We start from the raw sequence: 18,148 nt of genomic DNA on the forward strand, positions 1-18,148 counted from the left end.
AGAAATTCTACAGAGCAGTAACCCATTACACAGATGCTCTCCACAGCTTGGCTTTCATCTCCTCTCTCTCTATTTCAGTTCAATGAATGCAGTCACAATGGAGTAGATGTTTTTAGGTTACGTCAGACATCAGAGACCAGCTAATTAAAAATCGAAACAAGTAAGTAAAAGCTAATTACTGCAGAAAATGCAGCACTCCCTCAAAATACCTACTTATAGACCAATGTTCAGAAAGATTGCCTTTAATATCCACACTTTTTTTTCTTTTTGAGTGGTGCTTCAACACATGCACTCTAAAGAGTCGGTGAAATTATTTGCTACATACATGACATTATCCTGTTCATGCAGCCTTATACACATATACAGTTGCAACCCATTTGTAATCCATGCACCATGTCAACATAAAATTGCATTTTGCATGATAAACAACAAGCCACCTTAAAACAAATCAATAATGGCATGTATTATTTTACATATAAGCACATCAATTGATATTCATCAGCACATTTATAAATTTATGAATAACAATACTGAAACTGCATCAGCAATTTATTTAACTTTACCATGACACACATACGTACACACTAACACATACACACACACACACACACACAATGTCCTCCTCCGCAGAGCCAGAAGTGTTGCACAGTTCTTTTGTTTGAATATCTTGCACGCATTCTCATCACAGACATTATGCTGGCTCTCCAGCTCTCTCTCGTGGGTGGTATGAGATGTTTATATATTGCATCAAGAAGGAATAGCAGGTGTAGTGTGTTTGCCAGAGATTACGCCACTATGAAAAATGGCAGTCCAAATTTTTAATTTGCGGTTGCATTGACCAGTAACATCAGCTATGGCATGATACCATTTACATTTTTCTTTCATCCCTTTTGGTTAAATTTTGTAACATTTTTAAAACGGTCTTATCCATAAATATGTGCTATGACACTCTAGGATTGTTATGTTGCATGTATGTCATATGTCAAATGCTCATTCAATTCATTGCAGTAATCATCTCAGTTAATCAATGGCCACTTAACCAGGCACATGAGAAAAATGGCAGTGCAATATTTATGGCCAGTGACACTTATCAAATATCAGACTCAATATAATGTGTTAGGACATATGACATATGGCATTATATAAAATGCTCTGCTATCGCTCATTTCATTTTCATTAGCATTCACACCGTCTTAACTATTACACTGGGAAGGCCAGTGGATGTATATGTATATATAATATGCTAAATAAAGCTGAGTTGAGTTAGGTTGAGAAAAAATGACACCCAAATCACTAAAATTGTTTTTCCTTGGGGAGGAGGGAAATGTTGATGCAAAATTAACTACCTGTTCTGGAGTATTAGAAAGTATTGTAAGGTGAAAGAAGGAAAAAAACAAGTTGTTCACATTGGGGAGACATAAATAGAAATGGGTCAGCAGTAAATGTCAGCACACAAAAAAATAAAAACCTCAGTGCTTTATATTTTTAGATGAATCATTTTCACTTGGTTTACTGTCTCTTACTTAGTGGACATACTTATGTGTGAAGACCCAGAAGTGGCTCAAAGTCTAATTGATTATGGGTATAATATCCTGTGGTCTTATCCATTTCTTAATTGAGCGTGATTGTTTTGGCTTTACTGTGAACTGGTTAACACATGCACCTCACACAACAACACCACCCCACATGCTCCACACAGTGGTTCCACCCCACACGCCACGCACAGCGGCTCCACCCCACATGCCCCACACAGCAGCTCCACCCCACACGCTCCACACAGCTGCTCCACCCCACGCGCCCCACACAGTGGCTCCACCCCACATGTCCCACACAGTGGCTCCACCCCACACGCCCCACACAGCAGCTCCACCCCACATGCCCCACATAGCGGCTCCACCCCACACAGCAGCTCCACCCCACATACCCCACACACCAGCTCCACCCTACACACCCCACATGCCCCACACAGCGGCTCCACCCCACACGCCCCACACAGCAGCTCCACCCCACATGCCCCACACAACGGCTCCACCCCACACAGCAGCTCCACCCCACATACCCCACACACCAGCTCCACCCTACACACCCCACATGCCCCACACAGCGGCTCCACCCCACACGCCCCACACAGCGGCTCCACCCCACATACCCCACACAACGGCTCCACCCCACACAGTGGTCCCATCTGACACTGCCACACAGCATGACATGACTGAATGAATGCACCAATGCATAGTTTAACTCATTTACACTTTACACATGCAAACACATCTGCACCCAATCTTTTAATGGATCTTTAAGTCGTAAGAGATGGCTAAAGCCAGAGAGAGGTGAATGCTGAGCTGGGCAAAAAACATTGTTCGTAACAGAAGGTAGATAAGCCAGAGCCAGAGGGAAAGTGTGCATTTGAGAGGTGGAAAATGGGCCAAAGGGTCTGAAAGAGAGCAACAAATTTGAGTAAACAGAAGCTTCCGTGCTCAAAAAGCTCATTACAGATCAAATCAACTTTCACCCCAATTTAAAGGTTTTTCTCAAGGGAAAATGGAAAGAAAAAAAACAGAAAACATACAATTCTATTTCATGGGATGGTGGGGGGGGGGGCATCAGTGAGAAAGCGGCCTCTTGAATAGTGTTTTTTTCCACTTGTGTTTCATTTTTGTTTTTTGATCATCGTCATTATCACAATTAAAAAGTGGGAACTACAAAAGAGAGCACCCACATTAAAAGGGCACCTTTCAACTAGTGTTCAGTTGAGTCACAGCATGGGCGTACATTTTAGGTGATGAGTTCAGATGTCCTGTGTGTCTGTTTTTCACCTTTGTCCGACTGCATGCGAGTGTCACTCAATTAAAGAGGTGAACGAACAGAGATTACTTTTTCAGGTTTGCCATAACCTGGAGGAGGACGAATGCCCTGGTGCTTTCCTCAAACATTTTCAGGCGTCCCCGTAGAAAATTGTGCTGGCAGAGTCGGAGAAATGATAGACTTACTAAAAAATGAATGACTTTCAAAGGAGTGATTCAATTATATTCACTTCATTTAATCACGCAAGGCAAACAGCCTCCTTCATATTTAATAAAGACACAAGTTTGTTACTTTGTAGGGTGCCTGAGAAAACTCGATAAGTGCCATAGTTAGCTTGCTGTGTCACATGGCCTTGTCACATTGTAGTGTTATGCTTTGCCTGAAATAGTAATTTTGTCAATCCTTAAATAAACTAGTCTTTACCATAAATTAACCTTTAGTACTTCAACTCAGCATCACCCAATCCGGCTCAGCACCCTCAGTCCCTGCTGTGAAGTATTTATGACTGCTGAGGGGAAGATTTAGTTTAATTAATTTTTTTTTCATTTTGAGTTTTGTTTTGAAGCAAATAAGAATTCTCTTTTTGTTTTGTTTTGTGGTGTCAGTTGTGGTTCAATTCAGTTCTTTGACAAGACCTCTCTAAAACTTTAATTTTGTCTCTTTTCAGCCATTCAGATGTAGACTTGATTTTATGTTTTATCATTGTCTTGCTGCATAGCCCAATTTTTCTGCAGCTTCAGCTCATGAACAGACAACTGGACATTCACCTTAAGAATTTTCTGGTACAGAGCAGAATTCATAGTTCCTTTTTTTGGCACTGGATGATCCCCAACAATGAACACTGACTTTTACTTAGGCTTGAGAGGCTAGCAGTTCTTAGGATATTCTTCTGGGATCTTTTGTGGTTTCCTGCACAATGTCACTGTGCCCTTGAAGATTCACCACTGTTTGAAAGTGTTCTCCATTTGAAGATAATGACTCTCACTGTGGTTTGGTAAGGTCCCAGAGCCGTAGAAATGGCTTTGTAACCCTTTCCAAACTGATATATTTTACATTTTTTCTCATCTCTTCCTGTGATCGTGGCATATTAAGCTTGTAGAAACTTTGTGGTGAGTACTTCACTCTGGTGGTAAGGTTCAATAGGAGTGATGATTAGATACAACAGGGCTGGCTGCAATCAAGCCTGGCTGTGTTCATTAAGCTGAATCTAGTTATCAATTTAATTAGGATAATTGGTTGATTGAGTCACTAAGGGGCAATCAGATTTTCACATGGGTGATATGGGTGTTTGATAACTTTTTTCATTAAATTAATGAAATAATATGTTTTGTGTTTACTCAATTTGTCTAGATCTGAACGCATTCAATGTGACAAAAATGCATTGGTACAGGAAATCACATCCATTATTTATACTCGCTTATCCTGGGCAGGTTCGTGGGGGGTGCTGGAGCCTATCCCAGCATGCATTGGCCGAGAGGCAGGACACAGGGAGAACATGCAAACTCCACACAGAAAGGCCCCAAGCTGAGATTCGAACCCACAACCTTCTTGCTGTGAGGCAACAGTGCTACCCACTGCATGGGAGCACTTCAGAAACGTTTTTCAAAACAGGCTCAGTGCCTATATTCTGGAACTGCGTAATGGAACAAGCCAGTTCTGCAGCATTACTGTGCTTTAAACACACTGTCTCAGAGAAGTCTTTACACCAGCCAATAAAAGACATTATTCATGCAGTGATCTAGTCCCAGGGATCCATTCTCACTTCCTGAATGGAATTCAATTTTCAGTTCACATCCCTGGACGGGGGTCTTCAAAAGACCTTTGTCAGCTCTGAATAATACCCAAAACCCTTATCATAAGCACACATGCATATTACAACCAGCATATAACAACTGATAAGCTTGTGAAACATCACATTAATTGCATATTTGTCATAACTTCAAGGAAAAGTTACTATAAGCTGGCTTTAATATGTATGCATGCTTATGATTTGATGCATTATATTGTACTTAATGAATGATACTTAAGATCCCCTTCAGGGAAAGTGTTAATCAATCTTTGGAAGCAAAAATGACAGCTAAAGTCCAACATGGATGATCCACCATGTAATATATTTTATCCCAGGATGTACAGCAAGGTACAATTTAATGCGTTATGCTGAGCAAAAAAATTGTGGACCATAGAAGGAACTGTTAATTGAATTTCCTGTCACGTCGACACCATGTTATGCATTTTGTATTTATGGGACTGTTAATACATGTCACTAGTGGCTTTCCATTTGATGTAATGTTATGAAAAAAGATGTTTTTGTTTTTCGAATGACACTTATGGTGCAAAATAAGTCGTGATATGCTTTGTGGATTTCAATATAACAGTTTTAGGAATGTGCCCATACGAGCTCACACAATTTTGCCAATTGGATAAATTCACCCAATCGAAAAACCCAATTGCATTAAATCTGGCAATTAAGACTTCAGGTGAAATGATAAACGGACACCATCTGGCCCTCCAGGACCAGAGATGTGCACCACTGATTTAGTGTGATTACAGCCTGACCTTCTGCCTGAGTCCAGCATTGGACAGCATTGAAACCATAAATGCACAATGGAGTATGACATGGCTTGGTGAGCCTTGCAGCTGTGACAGAAATAAATAAAATATGATTTTGCTGTTATGACACCAAACTGTGGAGATGAAATTTCTCTCAGGAAGCAGATGAAATTCATTTTGTAAGACTTGTCCTGTTGGTTATTCAGCTGGTCAAATGCTTTTATTTTTGCATTATGTTTCTCGGGGGTTTTCAGAAAAGCCTTTACCCAGAATTCCTCACTCTCAAGGTTGCTGTACCAAAGGTCCTCTACTGTTTCATTTTCATTATGGGATGGGTTCAATCAGCTGTCTGTCTTAGGCAATGGAACCAGAATCTCTCTTGACAGCACTTCCCAGAATAAGGGTAACCAGCATCTTCACATGTGTGCGTAAGTGTGTATTTGTGCATGCCTATGCAGTTGTGCTTTAAGTCAAAGGGTGTGTGACTGAGATAGTGTACATTTTCTGTGGGCACCTCTCTCGTCGCCACAACAGAGCAGCAGTGATTTTTTTCTTTCCTTTTTTATTTTTTTCAGGTCTTCGCTCAAACGCCCACCTTGTCTCTTTTCTCCCTCTCTCACATCTCTTCCTTCCCTGCAGATAAGCACCTCATTGGTCTTTCAATGAGGAGGATAAGAAGAATCTCTCTCACCCTCTCTCTTTCCCTCTCTCCTCCACCCCCTCCCCTCCCCCGCAGTGTTGCAGTGCGGTCCAAGGCGTAGGCGTTCATTCCGATGCTTCACATAAAAAAATGTATAAATCAGTGGCACAGGCTGATGCTGGAACTGAATAGTCTGCCTCCGTTGCTTTTAAAGGGCTGGTTATTAAGCAGATGATATGGAGGAGAACTGATGAAGAAAACTGCCTCTCAGAGCAGCTGTCCAGAATGCCTGGAAAATAAACACCACCTCCTCTATTCAACTCCCTTTGTTCTCGTATTCCTGAGAATATGCAGGAGAAATTGGCCTTGTCAGTAGCACAGTGCAGCTATGTGCTGAGAAAACACATTTGCAACTTGATATTTGGCCAAAGGTAAAACTGCATCAGTGAGCACCTGTTTCTCAACAGAATGACACTACTGCTGTCAGTGAGGTATTCTTCTCTCATGCTACAAACAGATGTCAGAGTCATTAACTCTTTTAATGCCAGAGAAAGCACTGAATGCAAATTCAGAAACCATTTTGGAAACACTCCACAAATGAACAGAAGTAACAGAAATCAGAGCTTGTAGCATCTTATCCAATATACTTAATGAATATCTTATGTAATATACAGCATATATTATAAAATATATACACTGTTGTGACATTCATTGCTATATTTTATGTATATGCTCCAAAGTAAGAATGTACATTGGAAATGAATGTATGTACTGTACAGCAGATTTCAGTAACGGTTGGCACATTTTGAAATATATTATTCTGCGATATGATTCTCAAGTGGGGCCTCTTGTAAGGGTAAACATTAGAGCAGAGGCGCAGATGCATTTCATTCACAGAAATAGTGCTATAATTTCTGTTTCTCCTATTTTTAATTTTAACAACTTCAGGCCATGGCATCTCAGAACTACAGTATTTTTATTTTAAATATTTTATAATTGTTGTTTTTGTCCCATGAGTAGTTGTATCTTGTGTGTTTGAATGTTTGTTTCAACCTGGTTGAACATTTACTGGTTAATAATAGTCGGCACATGCAGGACATCAAGAAAACTCAAGGCCCTCTGAGTCTACATCTATGACTGTTTTAGTGCAGGACACCACAGGATAAAGTCTACTTGATGTACATTCAGTGGGAAGATCTTTTCATACAATATTATAGCCAATTATCCTGTTTTTCTTCCCATTTTATTTTTTAGAAGACATATGAGAAAAGAAAATATGAGATAAAATAATGGGATAAAGTAAAATATTCTAATTTGGTTCTTATGTGGAAGGTAAGTTTACACTGGTCATATTTCTCAGTCTTTTCAAAGCCTGAGCTCTGGAAAGCATCAGCATACATTTTACACATACACTGGCAAGGGCTTCTATGCTGTGGGTAGTTTGACATTGAAAGTGGGTATTCTCTAATGGAAACAGAAGTGGGGGTGGTGGTATTTTTCCTTCTCATTAAATGATTTTAAAGTAGGTCTAAAATTATGTAATACAACATGAAGTCACTGATCTTGTTGTGATGTGATATCAAGGCTTCTACTTTGAGAAATATGTGTAATATCCACAATTACAGTTTGTAGTTTTCTCCTTCTGTCAGGAAAGGGTCTGGTAAATCACTACATTGAGGTAATTTAGGCCACTGAGTGGCTCTGTCAAATAGGCTCATACCACAATTGCATGCTGGGGCTTATAGACACAATTGTGAGCTTCAGGCAGACACTAGAAAAAGTTGACCAGGAAATGGCAATGATCTGGGATGATCACCAATCAGCCTCAGGTGTGTGCACCTATAAGTGAGTCCACCGCTGCCATGGTTCTGTGGGTGTCGGAGGCTCTGGAAGGCAGAAGAAGCTGATGGCAGTGCCCAACGAGGAGTAGCCTTTCAGCAGAGTTGAAATTCTGTGAAGAGGCAGGGAGTACCCTGTCCACTGAAAACCCTCCGTCACTGCAGCCGCTCCTGGTCAGCCATAACTAGCATGGCCTGTAGTGTGAATCCCTACAAAAACTGGCACCTCAACAGGATGCACCCATGAGGAGGCACACAGTATTTATCATTTCCACAGATAACCAGCCACTGTTGAGGGTTTTTCACCAGACAGTTCAACAGCTAGTCCCACAGGCTTCATTAAAATATGTTGGGAAAACAGATAATCTGTCAGATTAACCAATTAGAGCAGCAGAGTATGTGACTAAGTGAACTGGGGAGTTGGGTACTCATTACACAGAAAAATGCAAAATCCTACTCACAATGTGTTGTGTTGCCACACCTGGGACTTTGTTGCTGAGAGAAAAAAAGGAGTTATATCAAGACAATGTATAATTACTAGAAACAAATTAGTACAAAATTTAAGTCTCAGGATTTGCACACTAGGATGATTTTGAGCTTAATCTGAAATAGGTACAGCAGTTTTGAAGCCATTTTAAAAGACAGTTGTGTCATTAAAGTTGCTCTAATTGAGCACATTACAAGATATTGACGGAGATAGGCATAACACTAACATTCAGCTGGGAAACAGATCGGTTGGTCTACACCAAAAGTTAGTAGTTGACATGTATTGGTCACAAAAGAGGCTATAGTGTCTCTAGTTATCCAAAACAACATCAACAACGTTAAATACTTTTCAGATTTGACTGTAAGAATGTAAAAAAAAACAATCACACAGTTCAGGTTAAAGCTGGAGCACCAGTTTTACACCAGTACCTTTTCAAGGAATTGTGACTGAATGCAGTCACATATGGAAAAAACAGAGCATCTGACCTTTCTTTTTAAGTTTCACCAGCATGCCCTTTGGTCTGAACCTCATGTAAACATAAGGCGTATGTTCTCTTTTTCTTTTTACTGCAGTAGTGTCCCATCAGAAACGACAGTATAAATATGCATAACCACACTGTAAGAAGCAGGTCCATTTCATCTGCAGAAAAAATCAAGGGAGCGCAGTCAGCGCACTACTTAATGCATATTTCATTTAAAAATAATGAATACTGATCAAACTTTTTTTTTCTTTTTTTAGAAAAGTGAAGCTAATACTAATCAAATTTGTATGGCCTTAATCAGATTAATCTAAACAGAGAGGTTTCTGTTTTGTACCTACAAAGTTAACTTGACACAAAAATGCATCCAGAGGGTGTACTGTTACTGAAGAATGATAAGAAAAGTAATGCTATATTCTGTATCACCGTTCCAGTACAAACTGTCATTGACCTTTACGGCCTGCTTTGCTTCAATGCAATTTGAATGAGGCAAGCAACCTGTATTTGATGAAACAAGAAAGCTTACTATGTGGCTTCACAAGGCATGACCAAATGATTGAGCGAGACTCCACAGACATCCAACAAACAATTGAAGACAAAAGCCTGACGCAGGCCCTGCAGTACTGTAGCCTATGCAGTTACACGTTTTGACCAGTGTGGGCTTTTTCAGGAGATATTTTAATGCTAATTGTTCTAAGTGCTAACTACAGTATATGTACAGTAGGTATGACATCATCCATAATTAAGAATAAAGAATTGCTTTTTTTGCACAAACACAAATGGCTGAGTTCAGTTATCATTAAATTTAGCCAAACTGAGTTTATGAAAAGATGAAATGTGTGTTTACTTGTAAGTCGAACTTAAGGACAAATGTTGTTTGCATACCGGCCTATATCTTAACGTGGCCATGGTTTTCTGTAACTCATCTCTCCAGACTCGCTGCTCAATATGAAAGTTGACAAAAGACCCGGTTCCATGGTAGTGTTTTTTCAGGGCCTGTGGAGGAGAGTTCAGCTCATACCTTTTCCAGAAAAACAGTGCTACTAAGTGTAATAGCTGTGCGTTCACATGCAGGCAATGAAGCCATTTATTTTTTGTTCAATAAAGTCATTTGAATGTGGAACTGTCTGTCTTGCATTATATGTTTTTTTTTTGTTATATTCATGTGCAAAACAAATTCCCTTTTAGGCAATGATGGTTTCATTCATTAATTCAACCAATTTGTCATTTATTTAATAAAAAAATGTATTACAGTAATCAGGTAGTTGGTTGCCAAATATAAATATAAGACCCATAATTTCCTCCCGTGAGCATATTTAATTAATGATGCTTTAAACTTTTTGTTGAAATATACTCAAATTATAATTGCATGAAATTGTATTCATGCCAGTTTGATTATAATGAATTAGAATTTAGGTATGACCAAAAAACAAATCAGCAATCAAAAAGATGTAGACAAGCAGCAACATTATTTTTTCTTGTTTTGGCTTCTTTGTTTCATTGGTTGTCATTGTGGCTTGTTCAATGATAGTGGTAGATATCATGTGTATGCAAAATAAATAAATAAAACATAAAAAACAGCTATCATACAGGGGCAGAGTGATGGGGCAGTGCAGGGGTCCCTGTTGCTACTAAAGAGAATCCATGACCAGAAAGAGCTATTGAAATTAAACTGAGCGATCAAAAGGCACAGCGACATGTAGTACCAACTTTATACCTGAACAAAGAGGACTCAAGCATCACTTCTTATCACACCGCAGCCTAAGTCAGGCTTGCACAGACATGAGTCAGATGAAAACATTTTGGCCTCTGTTTTTCAAGCAGCACATGGCGCATGGCAAACCTTTGCACTAGTGAAATGGTATCTTTGTCATGGATTTTGATGCGCCTTAGCCCTTTGGTAATTTTGTGATTTTCCCTGCGCCGAAATGGGAGGGGAGCCACTCATATGCTGCAGTGCAATTTGGAAGAAGCTCATTAGAATTTTCAGGTCATTCTAGTCTGGCATTTGTCCCATTCGCTGACTGGCAGCTCAGACCACATCTACAGTGTAGAACGCAGGCCATCATACAGTGGATTGCTCATTTTGGGGCTTTCCCATGCAATGAGTGCATGTTTCACAGCCTATTCAAAAGCAATCAACGGTTTTCATGGATAATATGCTGTCCAATTTCCAAATCCCAGAAGCAGGAAAAAAGCATACATTGCATTTTTTCTTTTCAATAATTTTAATTACTGTATTTATTTCTATTTTGAATTGTTCTTACATTGCATTCTGGACCCTGGGGTACTGTATTTTGTTCTTTTTCTCACACCCATCTGTAATGAGAAGAATGATAATAAATGCAACTTAAGCAATGTTGTTATTTTAATTGACTGAAGTTAAAAAAGTTGGATGATTAATGCAATATTTTGCAACAATCTCTTTTTTTGGGCATAATAAATGTAATATGTAATAAATGAAATCAACATAAAAGAAAAATGTAGAAATAATTATCATTTGAGTTAAACAAGAAATAATCATTACAAATTCCCATATGTATTAGTTCATACTAACATAATTGAACAGCCTAACATATCTTACTGTTGGAAATTTTATAATCAGCTTGAACATGCATTGCATTGTCCATTATTTTTCTATATAAAATGTTAATATTGTCATGTAATATATATAGTACAGTTATTTTGTCTATGTGGTCATTTCAATACGGAAAGGTAAAGAAACCTTTCTCTGCCAATCTTGGTTTTCTGTAGGCTTTTCTGTAGGCTTTACCACATTTGATAGCCATTAATTTACTAGCCACTGTGTGGTGGAAACCTGGTTTTACATCATCTATACTCTTATATTTGTATGTTCCATTTAAATTCTATGTATAGATGTAACAACCATGCTGTGTGTGGATAGACTTGCTGTTTAGTTGCTTAGCAATTTATGAGAAGTCAACCCTATGCTGATTTGGAGCTGGGAGATAAATGATCAAAATACTTGTAGTTAATACACGAAGAAGCCACAAGTCATCCAGTCTCGTTCACTTCAGTTAAGCCATGCCATTGTCGTGAATCAATGATGCACCTGTGTGTAATACTTTTTCTTTCTTTCTTTTGAGTAACACCAAGTGATTTCACTGCTGTGAATGGTATCACTGGATCGTCCCTGGTTTTATTTTGTTTAATAAATCTTCAAGATACTTTTGGCATTATTCCTTGGTTAGAACACAGCATGTTTATGCTATGTAAACCTGTCCCATAATAAACGTTTAGGCAATGGTTTAATTCTGACTGAAGAAAATTCAAGCAAATGTGAATACATTTATTTTTTTCTTATTTATGAGATTTGTTCATACACAATTTTTTAAATTAATTGACAGCCAGACTCCACACGTCCCACAAAATAACTTGTGAGAAACATCTGATTAGTATAGTATTATCCTTGTATTCCATTACAGCCATAGACTACCAAAATTAGCAGTACACCCTGCGCAATGTGTACTGCTCTTAAAGGGAAAGAAAAGAGGTCATTTGATTGGTTATTAATAAATCCAGCTGCATCACACCCACTGATAAAATATTCAGTATAACCCATCCCTGTCTCTAGGTGTGCCACGCATTTTGCACAGTGCATTCCTCACCTCTGGTCCCAAAGATACCAACATTCAGTAGCCCTGCCCAGTGCGCCGCACCGTTTGCTCCATGTGTCCATGTGCCGTGTGACATTGATTCTGGAAAACAGAGCCCAGAGAGTTAAGAGTGTGCTTTAAGCCCTTAGCTCTCTAGCGTACTTGTTCTTGTTGAAACTGAACACAAGGAAATGAAAGCTCTGAGTGATTTTAATTAACTTTAATTGAAGTTCATTTTCCCCTTGCTTTTTACATCCTGAGGGTGTACTATTATTGCAGAATTATGTATCAACATCCAAGTAAATGCGGTCAATGACCTCTATGGCCTGCTTTGCCTCAATGTAATTTGAATGAGGCAAGCCAATGGCTCGCATACAGGGCAGAGAGACCAGAAGGCATAATGGTACTTTACACTGTACTGGTACTGAACATAGAGAGTTAAGAGTGTGTTATTAGCACTTAGCTCTCCAGTGTACTTGTTGGAACTAAACCCAATAAAATTAAAAATCTGAGCATGAGAGATTTTAATTAACTTAAATTAAACTTTATTTTCCCCTTGCTTTTCCTAGCATGTTGAGCATCTGCAATGCAGGATGTGAGCAGAGACAACACAAATCCTGCAAAGAGCTGGCTCGCTCTCAGGAACCACAATGCAGGAGTCATGCAGCTTGTTCTGAGGCCAAATAATTGTCCGTTCTTGCTGTGCGTGGCTGATGCTATTAAAATGACTCAACCCATAGCAAAGAGCAAAATCCTGCAACTGTGCACATGGTTTACATAAGTCCTTTAATCATTGTCATCAGTTTAATTTTCCTGATGGGGGCCTTGATTGCTTTTAATTATGCTAGCGAAGTAGTGTGTGGGAACTGAGGACACAGTTATATAGTTAAGGCAGCAGTTTAAACAGTGACAAAACAAGGTAGGGCCTTGTTCCTATGTTAAATGAATAAAAAGCTAAACTCATGCCCAAGATCCAAAGCACACCCCACCCCCCCGCCCCCACCCCCCCCATCTGTGAAACATGTTGGTGGGGGTGTTATGGTTTGGGCATGTATGGCTGTCATAGGTCCTGACTGATACAAGCAAATCTTGGTCTCATCTGTCCACAAGGCCTTTTGCCAGAACTATTGCATCTATTTTAGGTACTTCTTAGCTAACTGTAACCTGGCTATCCTGTTTTTGCAGTTAATATCTTGGTTTGTGGTTTGCATCTTGCAGTGTAGCCTCTGTAGTTCTGTTTCTGAAGTATGCTGTGGACAGCAGTCACTAATTCATCCATGCCTGCCTCCTGAAGAGTGTTTCTGATTTGTTGGACAGATGTTTGAGGGTTATTTTTCATCATGGTGAGAATTCTTCAGTCATCAACTGTAGAGGTCTTCCTTAGACTAGCAGACGCTTTGTGATTACATTGTCTCTTTATAATTAGTGATGTTCCAAAGAGTTGATTTTGGATTTTGGAAAGCATAAGGTTTGGCCTATGTCTCTGTCAGTTTTTTCCCTTATTTCTCATCCTCATAATGCCTTCCTGGGTTTCATTGGTACAGCTCTGTTCCTCATGTTGACAAATACCAATAACTCCAAACGCAATCAAAAGCCTAGAACCACAACTAGATACTAAAAACTCTCTCATACATGCATGAACTAAGTAATTGAACACACCTGATCCGAGGCACCGGTGAAGGCTTTTGTCCCAAACATTACATTGGCTTCAAATGGGGGGGGGGGGGGGGGGACATGGGATGCTTTGACAACATGTTAAACTAATATTCAACAATGAATGGTTATTTAAGAACTAGACTCAGTTTTTCCATTTATTGGATGAACTTGAACAGGGAAAATGAGCTAATTAGGGAGAGTATAAAAGGTTTCTATTTTTTGTTTATTTTCATTACTGTGTCAACTCTGACATATTAAATCCAATCTTGCACAGCATGGCCATGTTCAATTTACATAAATTATACATAGTAATGGCTGCAGTGTCAGCTTTGAGAATGTACCAGATTTCTCATTTAAGCTATCAGTATCTAATTATGATGAACTGTCAATTATTTGGTAAAAATAGACCATTCACAGCATGATAACAATCTGACGTTTTACTGAATTTTCATATTCGTTTTCCCATATTCTTGGAATGCACTCTGTACCTTCATATGTGTTTTATCCATACATAAAAATAATTTTAAAAATTTCTAGTCACATACTATTGTCAATTTTTGCCTCTGTACTCCAGCACATTGAATTTGACGTAAAACAATAAATATAAGGGTAAAGTGTAGACTGTAAATTCTAATTAGAGAGTATTTAAATCCATATTTGGTCATCTGAGTAGATTATTACGGCTCTTTTAATACATGGTCCCTTAATTTTACTGCAATTGCAAAATGATTAAAAGCACACTCTGATTGAATTGACGAATGTAACATTTGCTTTCATTTAAAATGTTGATTACATCAGGGAAGTGAGTAATTGCCCTGCTTCACCTTTGCTGATTCATATTCATATAATAGAAGGAAACTATGCAATCCCATTTTTGTTAAAATTACAGGCATACGATGTAATATTTTTAGCCTTGCTGTGGTCCTGTGTTTACAGTCAAAGAAATCTCCTCCTCCATCCTCAACCCCACCCACTCATCTCTGTTTTCATATTTTTATATTTCTTTTTATATCTCTCTTTATTTTATGAACCAATTCCAAAGTTGACTGGTTTGTCGTTTTGCCTTGCTGTACTTGTTCTCCTTCACCTCTGCCATTGCAGAATCTAGCAAGCTACAAACGCTCCACTGAAACCCGATCCCACCCCACAGGCTCTGTGGCCACTCCCCACACAGAAAAGAGCACCATACCCAGACACATCCAAAACACATTTTAGAACAAGAATTACATGTAGAGGAACACCTATTTGACCAGATGAATAGTTATTTTAAAATATTTTACGGTAAAAATCCCACAGAGTATGCCTTTAAATAAATACTGCATGCCTTTATAATATAATTATATGTTTGTATGATGCAATATTCATAAATGTGTCAATAAATTATAAAAGAATTCAATAATTACATTAAACTCAGCTCATTATTATAAAATATTTAACTGTTCTCATTTTCACAATGACAACGCTTCATTTAATTCCATTTTTACTTCATGATAACAGGTTTTATTTCAAAACAGCATGACTGACTTTGTACAGAAACACTGTTGAAATAGGCCATATGTCACCATTTGGGTTACTCCATGTATAAAACAGCAAACACAAGGAGAGCGAGACCCCAGTACAGGGTAAGTAGCACAAAAGTGTCTCCTCTGAAAGTCATATTTGGCTTTCACTCAGTCCTGCTGAACAGTGAGCAGGTAGAAGCCTTCCTGATAACAAATGCACTCTTACTGCTAGCTTGCTTGTGAGTAAGGGCCGGTGCTGTCCGTGGTTCTGCAAAAGCTCCAGTCTCCAGGGGCACCCAAGGGCTTGAACAGGGCATTAAGTGTCTTATACACAAGTGCATCCTCCCTCAACCATCACTCAAAATTAGATAATTTCAGTAACATTAAAACCCATTAAGCCAGCATTACGCCCTGCTATAATTGGGCCATTACAGTGTACTAACGTTATCTTAACATTAGTGCTAATTTGTAACCAGAGAATTATCAACTGTTAATTCTCTGGTTACAAAATAGAACCTACGTTAAGATAACTGGCATACAATCATAAATGACACAGTGTACAAGTAGCAACTTACTAATCAGTGGTAATTGCATCAGTCCTTTGTTTACTTAAAAAACACACACATGAACTAGCCAAAATGGTTGGCCACTGGTTTCTTTTCAAATGAACTAATTTCCTAAGTAGTTGAGGTCACTTATGTTCCTTGTGGTGCAGGTCACATCCTTCCAGAGCCCAGTGTGCAGGTCCTCCTTGTGGAGCTTGCCCAGCATGCATTAGGCAGGTCTTCTTGATTTTCCAAACAGAAGCAGCGATACCATTCATATATTTTTAGAGGTGTATTCCGCCAGCAGGGAAGGGCAGGACCATTGTCTCGGTTAATGCGGGGGTATTTTGTGTACATTTATAAAAGGAATTTTTTTTGCCATTTTTAAGGGCAGTGATTGTAGCCTCTTGTGGAATTGTCTTCATTTGTTATTTAAGCATTTGGTTTCAGTATATTTTGTTTGTTTTCTTTGTTGTTTGCTATTCTGGAGAGATTTGAGACTAACCCAAGGGGGAGGAGCCAGGGATATATAAGTCTGCTCTGGTTGTCTTTGATGCTGAGGTGCATGTGTACATTTGATGATCTGGTGGCAGGGTCAAGCAATACTGTAGCCTGCCTGTATTGTATTACCTAGGTAGCTTATTATCATTTTCTGTCAGTTTTTGGTTTTATTTACTTTAGGCATGTTGCAAAATAAAACATCACGTTTTCTACATCTGCTGTTGTGCTTTCATCTACGAACCCTATGCTCAACAGCTGTAAAAAGATTGGCAAAGCTTTGAAACCTCCTGTGAGCAGCATTATGCCCACTGTAACAAAATGGGAAAAAACATGCCACAGCCAAGAGACTATCAAGATAAACTATCCCCCCAAACCGAGCAACCGTAAAAGAAGGGCAATTGTCAGAGCAGCGACTAAAAGGCCAGCTACAACACTGCTGCAGAGCTCATTGGCTGGAATGGAAATGATTGTCCGGAGATCTCAACAATCTCTTCAGCTCTTGATATATTTGGCCTTTTTGAGAGAGTGGAATGATGGAAGCCAATTTTGAGAAAGGCCAACATGAAGTCATGCCTGCAGTTTGTCAAATGCAATGTCACAGACCCTAATGTCACCTGGATGATTTTGTGGTATTATGTGGCATACCACATAATTGTGTGGTTGAGAGCAAAGCACTGTGTTAGCACAAATCAAATGCAGCCCCTCACACAGGTCACACTATCTCCACCATAAAGCATGGTAGTGGCAGCATCATGATATTTGGTCGCTTAACAGCAGGAGGAACTGTGAACCTTGTTTCCATCAATGGCAGGGGAGCCAAATACAGGCAAATCCTTGACTGTTACTATCAGTATTTAGAAGACTTACAAGGACGAGGTTAGTCTGTTTTACATCATTAAGGGGATTATTTAATGAAAGAACTTCTGAAAAGTATGATGGCTCCATGTGATGTGTTGTCAAATAGCATTGTCATATGCCATCAAGAAATATTCTGACTCCCTGTCTCGTAATATTTCAGGTATCACATGTCACCTTTACCCCAACTCTAACTATGTGTCTTGGAGGTGTAGTGGACAAGAAAAGGAAGTAGTGTCTAAACTAGTTTTGTTTTTCATCTCTCATGTACTCTTTCCATTGGGTTTTCCATTCCGTTTTTATCCCATTCATGAGTGAAACATAATTTATGCTCTATGTACTGTAGATTCAGAAATAAGAAGAATAGAATGAATGAGGCTTATGTTGAAAAGAATGTCATAACTATTGACTGATTGTATTTCTTGATCCATTCAAGAAATTTGACTTCTGGCAATGTGCAACATCAAGACTAGACCAATACAACATAAGAATGTATATCAGAAGTAGTTTGCTCTTAAAATTGTATTTCCTAAGCTTTCATAGCAGGTGAAGTCTCTGTTGACTGTTACTATATTTTGTCTCTGTACTGATGTTCCACACGAGTTGTGAATCAAGGTGGGCCCCCAAGTTGCGGGAGCTGTCAACAATTTCAATGTGCTGGTTGTCAATGCTGA

General features: G+C 39.0%; 1 long non-coding RNA gene across 4 annotated transcripts in view; it reads right to left on the minus strand.

Annotated features, from left to right (window-relative positions):
- Nucleotides 1-2,157: 2,157 nt before the first annotated feature.
- Nucleotides 2,158-18,148, minus strand: part of LOC135261109 (uncharacterized) — a 51,508-nt gene continuing 35,517 nt past the window's right edge. For 2 of the 4 annotated variants that reach the window (XR_010331836.1, XR_010331834.1), the window contains 3 exons: nucleotides 12,428-12,517; nucleotides 8,295-8,328; nucleotides 2,158-2,434 (listed from right to left, as the gene is read on the minus strand). This is a non-coding gene — a long non-coding RNA (uncharacterized LOC135261109). Of the gene's footprint in view, nucleotides 2,435-8,294; nucleotides 8,329-11,038; nucleotides 11,118-12,427; nucleotides 12,518-18,148 lie in introns of those variants that run through there. The other 2 variants (XR_010331837.1, XR_010331835.1) reach the window with 1 other exon arrangement.

The sequence above is a fragment of the Anguilla rostrata genome, chromosome 8 (assembly GCF_018555375.3).
Source record: "Anguilla rostrata isolate EN2019 chromosome 8, ASM1855537v3, whole genome shotgun sequence".
NCBI classification, from domain to species: domain Eukaryota; kingdom Metazoa; phylum Chordata; class Actinopteri; order Anguilliformes; family Anguillidae; genus Anguilla; species Anguilla rostrata.